Here is a 15,488-nt window from a genome sequence, read left to right on the forward strand (position 1 = left end):
TCTCTCTATGTTAAACTCGTTTAACATAACGAAACAGTATACTGTGGTTGTGGTGCTGCGGTAGCGTTGTCGCCTCACAGTAAGACCTTGTCCGGTTCGATTCTCAGCAAGAGCGTCTTCTGTGTAGAGACATGCATGAATGGGCGTACCTTCGTGGAAGGTTGTGCATCAGGGCTGGCAACTCGGCACGTAAAAATCTACTGCCAATCATTAGCGGGCCAGAGTTCCGCTGTGGCGACCCCTAACTGGGAAAAGCTGAAAGACACAACAACAACAACATAGCGAAACAGTGTGAAAAAAGAGTTATAGTAATGGAAAAAGTCCAGGCGACCAGACCTTTTTCCATTACAATAACTCTGATTTACAACGTGCATGCTGACCAATCAGCATGCACGTTTTTGAATATTAATGGGGGCAGTTGTATAATAGGTAATGACCTACTGCTCATGTTCTAACATGAAACGTATAATATTAGGTAATGACCTACTGCTCATGTGTCTAACATGAAACGTATATTAGGTAGTGACCTACTGCTCATGTGTCTAACATGAAACGTATAATATTAGGTAATGACCTACTGCTCATGTGTCTAACATGAAATGTATAATATTAGGTAATGACCTACTGCTGATGTGTCTAACATGAAACGTATATTAGGTAATGACGTACTGCTCATGTGTCTAACGAAATGTATAATATTAGATAATGACCTACTGCTCATGTGTCTAACATGAAACGTATAATATTAGGTAATGACCTACTGCATGTGTCTGACATGAAACATATAATATTAGGTAGTGACCTACTGCTCATGTGTCTAACATGAAAGTATAATATTAGGTGATAACCTACTGCTCATGTGTCTAACATGAAACGTATATTAGGTAATGACATACTGCTCATGTGTCTAACATGAAACGTATAATATTAGGTAATGACCTACTGCTCATGTGTCTAACATGAAACGTATATTAGGTAATGACGTACTGCGCATGTGTCTAACGAAACGTATAATATTAGATAATGACCTACTGCTCATGTGTCTAACATGAAACGTATAATATTAGGTAATGACCTACTGCTCATGTGTCTAACATGAAACGTATATTAGGTAATGGCGTACTGCTCATGTGTCTAACATGAAACGTATATTAGGTAATGACCTACTGCTCATGTGTCTAACATGAAATGTATAATATTAGGTAATGATCTACTGCTCATGTGTCTAACATGAAACGTATAATATTAGGTAGTGACCTACTGCTCATGTGTCTAACATGAAACATATAATATTAGGTAATGACGTACTGCTCATGTGTCTAACATGAAACGTATATTAGGTAATGACCTATTGCTCATGTGTCTAATATGAAATGTATAATATTAGGTAATGATCTACTGCTCATGCGTCTAACATGAAACGTATAATATTAGGTAGTGACCTACTGCTCATATGTCTAACATGAAACGTATAATATTAGGTAATGACCTACTGCTCATGTGTCTAACATGAAACATATAATATTAGGTAATGACGTACTGCTCATGTGTCTAACATGAAACGTATAATATTAGGTAATGACCTACTGCTCATGTTTGTGTTGTTCTCCTTCCCTATGTCAAAAAGCAAGAGAGGATGAATGTAGTGCATGTGCTAGTAATATGCAAAGACATATACATGTATAGCATCTGGGTGAGCAAGTTTAATAACAGTCAGTGTAAGTAAAAGATAAACTTCACTGCAGCTTTAGTGTTTGTATTTATTAAATTTTATATATGCAGTGTACTTCAGATAAACAGCCATAACAAGTCAGGAGAGAAAAGTATAATGTAGTAAAAAGGGGTTAAAAAAGAAATGCAGAAGTAGGAAGTTTAGTGCTGAGATGAGAAGGGAAGGATAAAAGAGGCAAGAAAGATGAGTAATGACTATAAATAAGAGAATGTAGACATTGTTGGTGGCAGTGTGCTGGACATTTTCAAGTGTGATTTTTTTTTTTACAGGCTGTATAATATACAGAAATAACCTTTTCTATCATTTAATTAAGCAACATATTCTTAAAACAGAAGAAGTTATGTGAACTGTGAACTTGTAGGAGAAACCCCACTTGTATGCAAATAGGTTTCTCTATTTAGAATCTGGCCTAATAGTATGCAAATGTTGTTAAACAAATGTTTTTTTTTTACATTTCAGGCTACGTTTGCTGTGTCAGGGGCTGTAGGCCCTCTCTATTTAAAACATAACATTTATCAGTAATAGTTGTGTTTTTTTTTTTTTTTTGCCATGTAGTACGATTAAGAAAAAACATTTTTTTAGGTATGACTATATTAATTGAGTGCTCTTTATAGGGGTGCTCCCTAGGCTTTGAACTGTAAACATCTGGAGCTTGCAGAAGATGTCTGTGGTGCTTCTGAAACTTTTAGTGCTATTTCAGTCTGGTTAATTAATTTCCTGGTGATATGAACTATTAGCTAAGCCTTGACGCTGTACTCTGAACTGGACCTCGCAGCATGCAGCTGTTAGAAAAGGTTTCTGTTGGGCAAGATCACAGTTTATTTCCTCTAAAAGACATTTCTACATAAGATATGTGTCTGTTTACTAGAGCTGGTCTGTGATTTTACATACATTTATTTACTTAGTTTGTAGAACATTATTTGAAGGGGCAGCAGCTAAAATCAGTTTTGACAAACTAGTACATTTTTGATGCATGCATTCTCAAACTGCACTGACACAGTTAAAGAACATGCAAAAGGACCCAATAAACATCTAAAAGATATGCTGTAAACTTTGAAATTTTACTTTTAGACGGGATAGTAATGCACTGATTACTTCTGTTGTCCTTTCAGGTCATAGTTTTGGTCTAGACTGTTGTTTACTACCTGTCACCTCTCAGCTGTCAAGATTTTGGTAGAATGCTCAGAATTTTGCCTGTTTTTTAATGCTCTTCCTCATACAATTTGTAGTTTCCTAGCATATTCATTGAGGATTGAGGACACTAAAGAAATGACAGACGTTTGAATTTCAGACTTCATATCCTTCAGAAAATTCATGCTAATGTAAAACCTATTATTCTATCAATTTTCCAAGTTTGAAAGAGCAGTAAAAAAAAAACTGTCTCTAATTTTGGTCCTTTGAATCGCCATTATTTTCTGTTTTGTCCAGATTTCTTGTGGTAAGAGTCTGAAAGGTATGTTCTCCCAAATTATACCAATGTTTTCCTTGAGTACTCTGATGATAGCCTGTGAAAAATTGCAGTTGATTGCCTGCACCATATTATCCACACATATATCCTTTGCCCTTTATGCCCTTTGTCAAGGCTGAAAATGTATGTAAAGATTAATCCACCTATCCACTTAAATAAATAAATAAACATTTGTAACACATTAATGGGCTGAGTCTATAGATTATCAAGATGAGAATAAAATGGGTAAAAGACATTAGTACATATTTAGTGCTCAGTTTATTCTTTTAAATATACATTTTCAACCCTGCTACCATTTTGTGACCTCAGTCTGCTTTGACCCTCAGACTCTGACTCCTGCCAGTCTCTTCCACTTCCTCTTTTATTGCTGGAGAGATTAACATTAACACTAACACTTACATATTGCTCTGCTCCTTCCTTGTTTTTTATTTAAATTTTCCCCAGAAACTACCTTTTAATATCAGTCTGGTCTCACCATACCTCTTAACCTCTTAGTGCAATAAATCTGGACATATCCTGATATAATGGGGGATATGAGACAAAAATCTGGACAGCTGAGAGGTATAATTCTCACCCTTAGCACCTACCTCCTGCTGCACTCCTTCACTGCCCATTCTCCTGAGGAAATCATGACTCCGATGATTGGGGCAAAGGAACAAGGAAATGACACAGATAGTAAATGTTGCCTTGTATTTGGGGGCTGTCATAGGTATTTTTATTTTTGTCTTCACTTGCAGACACAGTATGCATGCACAGTATTGGGAATGTATGGTTTCATTTGTACCAGTCTGATGCCTAACCACATCCTGTTGCTGATATGGTTAACTTCAGCTTCTAATGCATTTCAAACACATACCAGGCATAGCCAGATGCTCCTTTTTCAAAGAGTGGAAAGAAGTTTCTGCACTGCCCTCAGTAGTAGCCTTGGTATGCTGTTATACCTAGGTGCTAGCAGGCAGTTGTTTCTGAAGGATGACTGCTTGGTGTGTTTATGTATTTGGATTGTGAAAACAGTATCTTTTAGCTGAATAGGGCTCTGCAACAATATGAAGTTTTAAACATTGTGGCTTCCAGTATATATATGGTGACTCAAAACAATGCTGTGATATCTAGAAGCAGGGTGAGAATGTCAAGCATCCAGGGCAAAATGATTAATTCAGCTCTGATACCTTACTCCAGCCAGTGAGTGGGCAATTTAATCATGGAATAAGTTAAACCTATCTGTCTTAAGCAGTATAGCTGTAGTGTAACGTGTAGGCAGTGTAGCTCTAGTCAAACTTACATTGGATTCAAAAAAGTCATTTCTTTTATGCACCTTTCTTTAAATTTGATTTTAGTTTGGACAGCCAAGATACAGTAGGCTATAGAGTTATTTATGTGGGTTGCAGGCCAGAAGATATAAGATGGACATTATCCATCTTAAAATGTTACTCTATGGCATTTAACATTGCTTTATTCTAAAGAAGGAATAAATCTCACTGATGTGAAACAAATAGAACATAAGGTAAACGCCTGATGGAGCTTTACCTCAGTTTGCTTTAATAAGAAAGATATTAAAATGCTCAGACAGAATAAAATATCTCAAGTAAATCAGGGAGACTTAATATACTAGTTAAAGAAAGTCACTTGGAAAAACAGGCAAGATTCATTAATTCCATTATAAGATATCAGAAACTTAAACAGAGAAAGAAAGAATTTTTAATATGTGTGTATTGCAATGTTAAAAACTATACCGAAGATATCTGCACATTAGTAAAATTATGATTTAGGATCATAATATGATTTAGGAGATGCCTAGCATCTCCTTAGCAAAATCAGATATATAGCACTACCTCAAGCAAAGAGCTATGCTGAGAAAGCTCCGAGAAAGATAACACAAAAATATGACATAACAATCTTACTTTTATAATTAAGGAAGGATTATGTGCTTATATTTAGGAAAACATCTGTCTGGCAGTACTGCTGCACTAATAGCATGGTGGAATAACAGGCCCAAAAATACAGGTGTGAAAATGTGAGAAGACAAGCTGAAGTCTAGTTTAGACTTAGAATATCTCTGTTACTATACAGTGTTTATGCTGATACCGTTGTCAGGATAGATCTACCCTATGGATTTGGGAAAAAAGTCATGTCCCTGGGAATTATAATTGTTCTAGATGTAGATGGTGTGATGCTTGATTGTTGTTACATTTTGTAGAGTTGCATATATACTCAAAAATACAGGAAAGAGACTGAGCTTAAACTTATGATTTTCTTATACCTGTTTCAAGTCCCTTACTCTTGGACTCTTCCATACACAAGGAAAAACATGAGCATTTTCATTCTTCTCATACCTCTGACACTGTTACAATAAGATTGTGCAGACTATATTTAAGTATATTAAAGCTGTGGAGTACATGACTGAGAAACACTTCTGCTGATGGTTTAAAATCTGTCAAAGTATGCCAGAAATCCTGTTAAGCAGTTCAGTTTTGGGCCATCTGCCAACAGGGAAAAGTTTTCACCAGCCTATAATTGCAACCCCTAAACTCTACAAGAAGTATGTGCTAACCAAACCTAAATGCATGTCCTGCTCCACCAGTGCTCTGGGTTGTGCCCATCCATCAGTCTAGTAGTGATCTGAATAACCCCTAGTCTGTTACCGTACAAAGCCATGGACCTCCCTGAAACTCCTTGCTTGAATCAGGATTCCAAGGACATCTTTTACCACTTCTTTTTGAGATCACATGCTTTCTATACACATGAGGGAGTGATCTATGTTTTCTGTTAGTCTTCTACCACCCCACTTGTTGAAAAGAGTCCCCAGCCACTTTCACACATACTGTCTTCTTGAGCACTGTGTCTTTCTGACCTCCCAGTTTTTGTCGATTAGTGTACCATTCCAACCCCTTCCATCAAACATGCACATTCCTGTCAGTTGTCAGAGTCTTCTGTCTGCCTTCTCTTCTATCCTCTTAGAGAATAAAAACTGAACAGCAGAGTAATGACACCCTCATATGAGATGAGCACCAGCTGTGTTGAATACTACTACAGCATGAATGTTATTCTGCACAACGGAGGACAATCAACTGAAACCATTTAATATGGATAAGTGAAACTGGCGAGGAAAAGCCAATGTGTTATATTGCTGGGCGAGTATTGCTTTTGAATGGATCGCATTTAGAAAGTCAAATATACAGAATTAAAAGGATGACATTGAAAGTTTGACCAGCATAAGCAGAACTAAAAATATATATTTTTGCAAGAGGGTTGAGGCCCCTTCCACATCCTCCCATATGTGTCTTGTTGGTGGGGCTCTGCCTCACACTTCTACAACTTAAATACTCTCATTCTGAGTTTGCAGGCCCTTTGGGGATCTTGTGCATGCTTCTTTTCTAAGGGTTTACAAGCTCCTAAGTTTAAATCTGTGATGAGCTGAGCTTCTGGCACTCAACATTTTAATTTTCCATTTTTGATAGCTCAGTGTTTTTATTTTCATCCTTCTCAAGTGAAACCTCCTTGAAGCTTTACTGCTACGTTGGGTACATAACACAGCTATACTTTCTTACTACAGTAGATTATTTCTTTCCAGTCAAACTACCACAATATAGTATCTGGCTGCATTTCCATCTTAACTAATATATTGAGAAGAGTCCAGTAACCAGAGCTATGTGTTGGTCAGGCCTTGACATATGCGTCAATCCTGTTACATTGTTGTGGTCATTCTAATAAAAAGTAACTATGGGGTCATTACAGAGCTTACTTTTCAGTAGATTTGGATGTCATTGATATTGTTTTGAAATCACCCCGTGTCACATCAATTAAGGGTATCATCCCCTATGCCACATCAATTAGTGGTATCATCCCCAATGTCACATCAGTTAGTGGTATTATCCCTATGCCACATCACTTAGTGGTATCATCCCCAATGTTACATCAATTAGTGGCATTATCCCCTATGCCACATCAGTTAGTGGTATCATCCCCAATGTCACATCGATTAGTGGAATCTTCCCTGGCGTCACATTAATTTCCTGATCCCTCAAAGCATATCTCCTTGTATATAACTTTATGAAACTTTCCTTTGATAACAAAAGGATCGCTCCAACTATACTTGAAAAAGAAATAGTTTCATGCAAACTCCTAGCATATACTGAAATATACCTCCACAGTCTCTTGATTTGATGTCACTTCTGCTTGGAGAAAATTCAGTAATTTAAACTAGATCTAAAAAACATTACTTGCAAAGAGATACCATGGTCTTGAAGAAAAAAATACTACTACTTCAGCACCAAGTTAAAACGCATCAGTGTACTATGTAGAAACCAAGCAACCTCAAGCATATAGATAACCAGCAGCTCAAGCAAGGAAAATATGAGCAGGCAAGACTCAAGACATGCAAGAAACTCGTATCATATAATTTTAGTCATTTTTGTGTGAGTAACTAATTAAAAAAAGGAGAACTTAGTGCAATCCTAAAATTGTGGGAAATTTCAAAGTGCAAAATATCTGAGATTTGAAATATTGGTATCAAAGAAGAGTACTTAAGAATTATTTTTAAGATGAGCACAAACTGCAGTGTGACTAACTAGTGGGATGTGTGTTGTAAGTTAGCATGGTGGTGATGTGGATGACCTCCTAATCATTTGAAAGGTGAACAGCTGTACAGGAGGGGATTTTTAACCAGTACTGTAACTTTTGCAGGGACTTTGGAAGGAGCTGTCTTGGGCTTGAAATTTCAGCAGCAGCTTGTTGGACTCACGGCCATTTACTCCACGTCATGATAAAACATTTATTTTATCACCTGATGATTACTAGTTGCTAGGTTACAGGAAATCTATAAAGTACAGGCAGAAGAAATCATCAGCAAGTTTTGAATTCAAAATACTGAACTGATCACACTCGGGTAGAAAATGGAGGATAGTCAGACCTTTTCCCCTAAACATAAGATTATATGAAGTGTTCTGAAATCTTTTGTTCAGTGCCCCAATGGAGAGCCATTTTTCTAGTTGACTTCCTCTTTTCATCACTCTTTCACTCCCTCTGTCTCCACCCTCCTCAGCTTCTCTGTACTAGTACTGAGACACATCTGAGTCCTTATATGCATCTGCTATTTTTGTCATTGTTCCTTCTGCTGTCGCCCTTCATAGATACACACCTGCAGTTCTGGCTCAGTAGGATACAGTTAATAAACTTGATCTGCTTATCTGCCTAAATATTTGGGTGGAAGTGCCTAGTTCAGCGTTATTAGCAGGTGGCATATGTTTTTAAATGACATAGCCTGGCTGTAACTATGAAAGAAAATATAGTTTCCACTGTCACCAGATTATTTTTGATTGCACTGGGGTCTTTCAGTATGATTTTTGCCACCTGGAAAACAAGCAGAGCTGTATAAACTTTGTAGAAATGATTTTTAGCAATTCTTGTTTAAATGCATCTTCCATCATACTTGACATCTTGGCTATTACATGTATTTGTTTTGATCTTCTTTTTTTCCCCAGTGGTTTCTGGATTGATTTATACAACATAAATGAAGACTGTTTTTTTGCACTTTGTTCCCTCTTATACATACATTAAGCTTCTTAAGCAGTTTTATTTGCTGTACTGAATATTCCTTTTACATATTTTTGCTGCTCGAGTCTTGGATGAAGACTGTCTGGTGGGCTTTGTTAAATATTGACATAAAGTCCAAATACCTTAAAACGAATTAACAACTTCAATTAAGAATCCAAATTTAGTGGAAACATAACTGAGAAAAATTCTGCCTAGATGCTATCCCACAGAGTAGTTGATATAAACTAAGTTGTTGAGGGCTCCAGTTCAATTGTTCTTCACAGTAGAATATTTCTTTTAAAAATCAAAGAAACTGCGGAAGCACCCATATATTGTATAAAACAATAGCGCTATGGTAAGCACTTTCTTTCTAGTGCAGAACTTCCTCAGACTACCACGTCAAAACATAAAAAATGGAAAGAAATGTTTTCCAAATGTGCACTAGCCAGGTTCCTGTTAGTTTAACTCATAACAAAGTGCTATATGACTGGTTTAATCATCTGTTTGCCAAATGAATGTGCAGAGACATGAGAAAATGTAGCATAATGATTTGTTTTCTGTGTTTTGTTCCGTCTTTTCCATTGTTACTATACTGGTATGAAAGTTGCTTTAGAATTTGTGACGTGAAACTTTTTTTTGTTAAATGAGCTGATACTTTCTGGCTTGTATTTGTTTACTTTGGAAGCTGCAGAGGTCAAAGTCTGGGAGAACTGACATCATGGGCAAAAATATAGCACACACTAACTGAAGTGAGAAAGATGCACGGTTTCTATATTGATGCTAATGAACATAATTGAAGTAAAGGCTCAACTTCAAGATGAAATCCATTTGGAATGTATTTCAGATTTTTTTTAGATTTGAGTCTACTTAGATAAAGTAAAATATGAACCAGTGAGACATTATAAGAATCTCATTTATCTGGGATTTGGTAGAAAATGCTTTTTTGTTTTAGGGAAAGATTAAGGAAGTACTTTCAATAGTGCTGCAAATTCTGTATGATATGTGCCTCAAATTAATTGATGCTTAGAATTAAAAATGTCCCATTATCAGTGTATTTTATTTTCAGAGCTAACCTACATTCTATATAGGAGGAGGGCTGTGTCTGAAAAATGTATGGATGATTACAGCTTGCAGTCATGTACTGCAATTAACCCTGTTTACATCATGCACTACATTTTAGAAATACATTGCAAAAGACTTGTTTTTGAGGATGATGCAAAATTGCAACAGCCACCTTAGAGGACAGCTGCTGTAATCTCAGACATAAGAAAGGAAGCGCAGGTGTTATCCTTCTCAGACTATTGCCCGCACTGTGCTGTGTGTCACAAGCTACCACTACTGGTGTACATCTCATTGAAATAAATTGTGCTATTCAGTATTATTATTATTATTTATTTAAAATAGTTATTGATGTAAAACTGTTGTATGAATCTCATAAAACTGTGTATTGTGAGCTGTCTAAATATTTTCTCTTGTTACTTCTTATAAGCTATGACACTTGCAAAAGATAATCACATTACAGATAGCTGATTTTAAATTTTGTCCCAGCAGTGGATTGTGGGATAATTGTCTTGATCCATGTAAGCAAACTGTTTATCTATGCTAAATATATTTGACTGTTTTGTAATTTATATTCACTTTGTTCTAAAATTAGTGCTGTTTTAACATGCATACTAATTCAACATTCTGTAGCAGAGAAAGGAAATCCTAAAGCTTTTTTAGCTGAAAGATTTAAGTATATTATATCATCACATAGCAGTGATGAGGGCCCTTCAGACCTAGAACCAATTAGCTAGTGTATGAACAATGCATTCGTGGTCTCCGAGGATTACACAGTCCCCAAAGGCTTTTAAGAATACATGAACCATTATCTACATGTAGTCATCTACATCTGAGTGTTGCTGTTTATAACAGTATTTAATGCAGCAAAATATACATATTTATATCGCAGGGCACAGATGGTAATAAAATGGTAGGAAATCCCTGTCTGTCATATTTTTTTTTTTGCTAAGCATTATCGGATCCTTAATATTTGGTGAGTTAAAGTAAAACTTCATTTTTCTTAAAATTGTATTATGTATTCTTATGTATTCTTAAACATTCAAGCTATGGTAAAGGTGTACAAGGAATGATATTGTGAGCAGCTGCATATTGTGAGGTACTGTCAGAGGAATGCTGTCTTCTGCATGTAGCCTGTTTTCTGCCTCTGTGAGAAGGGAGTGAGTTTGGTTTCATGCCACTAATTGTCACATGATCAGCTGTGGGTAGAGACATCTGGCTGTATCGGAGGGCTTCTCTGTCCCAATAATGATGGAGTGTTCTCACACAAGGACAGAAATCTTTTTTAGAAAACCTATACTCTGTAAAGATATGACATGGACCGCACTTAGATCTTTGAATGAACCCTCTGTTTTCAATAATTGTTTAATTCAGTTAGGGCTGTGGTGAGCGTGAGAGCCTATCCCAGAAGAAACTTATACATTGCAGGACACATCCCAGAATAGACAACACATACACACACACACACACACACACACACACACACACACACACACACACACACACACACACACACACACACACACACACACACACACACACTTTTCAGCCCTATGAAAATGTTTAGAATACCTAGTTTGGAGTACTTTGAGGAAACACACACAGATACATGTAGAACATGCAAACTCCGTACAGACGATAACTAGGGTCAGAAATGAGCTGCTGACCATGGTGTTGTAAGAGATGAAATAAGATAATGGAATGGAATCTGTAATAATAAAATGTAACACATGTTACTTTGGGATCCCACTTTCCATGACATCCTACCACCTCAAGCCCCCAAAGGGCAAGTGCTAGTGGACTCAGCACAACCTGTTTTCTTTAAGATGCCTAAACCAGGGATCTCAGCCCCTTCTCCTGATCTTTTAATCTCTAACAAAGTGTTATTCCTACACTGAGATCAGTAGAATAGCATTGCAAGTTTCAGAACCTGTAGTCATAACTCTGTGGCCTCAATCAATAAAGTCCATCTGGTTCAGTTGTTCTGTTTTGGATAAGTTATATTTCTTTAAAATGTGGAAGCCTTTTATCACAATGTAACACATGTGCTCTCAGGTCTCCTCCACTGCTAACATTGCTATGTGTCAAGCTCCTTTGCTGCCTCTAAGTCTTCTCTTTCCTCACTGTGTCCAGTCTAGATACTGGTTATTTTTCAAACATCAGTCAACCAACAGACTGTGGATGTTGATTTTGATAGCTGCATTGAGGTCAATAATAATGTTTTCTTTGGGACCCCTGCCCTCAACCTCTGCTATCTCAATGTTTACACTGCTGTCAATGTTAAGCATTCCAACTTCAAACTCTGTGATGCTGGGGGTCCCTATGATGCCAGCATGGAGATCAAATCTTTGGAGTTCAAGGTCAGTCTTGATGTTCTTGGCACTAGCCATCTCATCTGCAGGCTTGGCTTTCAGGTTGTTAGCATTCCTATCTTCTGCATCAACTTCTATTTTAGCAAGAGCGTTGAATATCTGGGATCATGACTGGCCTAGCCTGCAACTCCCTCAGTGTCAGGCCCATTGGATCAATAGTACCTGCAGTTGCTGCTGACCCCATTCATGATGAAATACAACATAAGGCAGCATAGTAACAGAGTTCAGCAAAAAAGCTGCCCCCACCTCATATGTTATAAATGATAATTCTCTGCAGATAGAAACAAATATACTAGACCTGAATATTTATATGGACAAGTCTGTCTCATTTGATTATAATGTTCCCACCATAGTCAGGAAATTCTACTAACTGGCCCACTTAACTTCCAAGGGAACATTTTCAAGATCCAGGAAAGTCACCATATCAACGTACTCTTCCTGTATTAAAGGGGCATTGTATTTGTTGATGGGTTTAATACGGAAAGAGTACAGTCACCCACATGTACTCTTCCCGGATCAAACCTAACATCAAATACACCTGGGTATATCTTATTGACAGTTATTAGCTGACTTTTCATCATAACTCTTATACTTTTGATAGCAAAGGATCAGGTTTGTTCATATTGGTGACAGGCAGTTTTTGTCATTAAGGATATATCATTCAGGCTGAAGGAAGATTAATAATGGCTGCTATGAAACAGATGTCTTGTCATGCTCTGTAGAACATTTGATTTCTTTCAGGAAAGTTTACCTCTGATCCTTCATCTAAGGTGTCACATTGTTGCACATCCTCTGCCACACCTAAATTTCTTCCGATTTTCAAGGTTGTAGTATTGTGACAATATTTAATTTTCCCACAAATGTATATTGGATCAGCTAAAAAAAATGAACTATACAAAAGCTTCTCAATAAGAAATGTATGTGAAAAATGCATTAAGCAAATTGTTCCTTCAGTGTAAGATGTGAGAAAATAATCAATTTAATGCCAAAAAAAAATCAAAGCAGGTGACTGCTATTAACAAAGATAACTTGCTCTATGATTTAGCAATACTAAATTATTTATACAAAACCCAAATAACCATTTAATACAAAACATAAATTATTTTTGAATAAAAACACTGATTTCCCAGCTTTAACTTGAAACATTAACCTGTTACTGCTCATATCATTAGGAAATCCCTTACCCTAGTAATTTACTATGACTACAGCTAAAACACTAATGCTGCTTTAACTTGAAACATTAACCTGTTGCTGCTCATATCATTAGGAAATCCCTTACCCTAGTAATTTACTATGACTACAGCTAAAACACTAATGCTGCTATCCTTAGTACCCCTGCTATTCATTCCTTATCACCTAAGCTCCTATGAATATGTACAGCATCATGAAATCCAATACCCAAACTCTCAAACATGCACCAACCCAGCATTTAATGTTTATCCACCACATAACCACCTCCTGTCCTAATTCCTCACCCCCCCCCAATTACCATCACCCGACTAAATACCGCTACATTAGCTTAAAAACCAAAAGCTACAAAAAAATCATAAACAAATTTTTAAGACTCATAAGCAACTTAAAAATTAATCTTATGAAGGATGGAGACATCCACCCCAACCTTGGCCCATCCACAACAGTAGACCCAAGCACACCATCTAACAACCCAATGTATACTACCCAGATTGATAGACTTCCAAACTCATTTCTGGTCTGTTATCTCAACATCAGAAGCCTAACCAACAAGATCCATAGCCTACATGGACTCTTAGCTGTTCACTCCCCTGATATCCGCTGCCTCACAGAAACCTGGCTAAAACCAATAACCAGAAATAACAAAATAACCCCCCACAGTACAAAATCCTTAGACTGGACTGGATCTCCAGGAAAGGTGGCGGGGTAGCTATACTATACAAGTCTACCGTAACAATAACAATTGACACCCAACAGCCACCCCAGTTTGGCAATGCAGAAATTCTCATCACCAAACTAATAATAAACAAAAATAAATACAGATACATTGTCTGCATTTATATTCCACCCAGCAAGAATGATAATACTCTAGAAAATATCTTACATTGGCTAGCGTCTAACTATCCCCAGGAAACCATTATCTTGGGAGACTTTAACACTGATTGGAACACCTGTTCCTCTGAAACTCCCTCCACCCATTTAAACCTCCATGGGTTTACTCAAATCATTGCCACCCCCACCAGATTTAGCAAAAATAGAGTAAAAGATAGTATCCTTAATTGGATACTTATTAACAGCCACCCCCAAAAGTACAAGTCAGGTACATTACCCAATGATCTAAGTGATCACTGCCTTACCTATATTATTAGGCTCAAAGCCAACATACCCAACCAGCCCACCAACAAAACTATAAGAAACGTCAGGAATTTTAACCTTGACAACTTCCAAAATGAACTCAAAGCATATAATTGGAATGTCTTGAAACGACTCCCATTACAAGAAGGAGTTGAGTACTTCAGTACCAGATTTCTGGCTATCCTTAACCACCATGCTCCTACCCGTACCATCTGTGTAAAAGCCATAGTTGCACCGTGGCTATCTAAAGAAACAAAAACCAAAATTAAACTAAGAAACAATGCCTGGGCAAGGTGGCAAGTTACCAAAGGCCCTATGGACCAAGTAAGATACCGGCAGCTAAGGAATCAGACCAAAAAAATCTGTCATTCTAGACAAAAAAAAATCACTACACCCTCCTAGAATAAAAATATCAGCTAAAACCTCAAAGGTTCTGGGCTGGGATTAACAATCTTCTCCACCCAGGCCGTTCTGCCATTCCTACCTCATCAGCTGCTCTTGATAAATCCCCTGTAGAAATTGCAAACAGCTTCAACTCCTTCTTTACTGAAACTATCCAGTCTCTAGCTACCCATCTCACTCCATCAGACACAAACACCACCTCTGGCACATCTAGCCCTGATCCACCCAGCACCCAACCCACCTTTATCTTTCAAACCGTACCTACCAACCTGATCCAGACCTTACTCAAAAAGCTAAAACCTACACTAGCTGCTGACCAGCTCTCAGCTGAATATCTTCAAAAAACAGCTGATGTTATAGCACTTCCCATTTCTATTCTGATCAACAGATCCATCTCAGAAGGATCCATCCCAGCAATATGGAAAATATCACATATTTTACCTCTCCATAAAGGAGAAAGTTCCACAGAATTATCTAACTTTAGACCTATAGCCATTCCTTCACCACTAGCTAAGATCATGGAAAGATGCATACATAAACAAATCATGCACTTTCTTATTCAAAACGGAAAGCTCGCCGACTCTCAGCATGGCTTTAG

Source organism: Protopterus annectens, chromosome 11.part0, assembly GCF_019279795.1.
Source record: "Protopterus annectens isolate FY-2018-M chromosome 11.part0, PAN1.0, whole genome shotgun sequence".
Taxonomy (NCBI): domain Eukaryota; kingdom Metazoa; phylum Chordata; order Ceratodontiformes; family Protopteridae; genus Protopterus; species Protopterus annectens.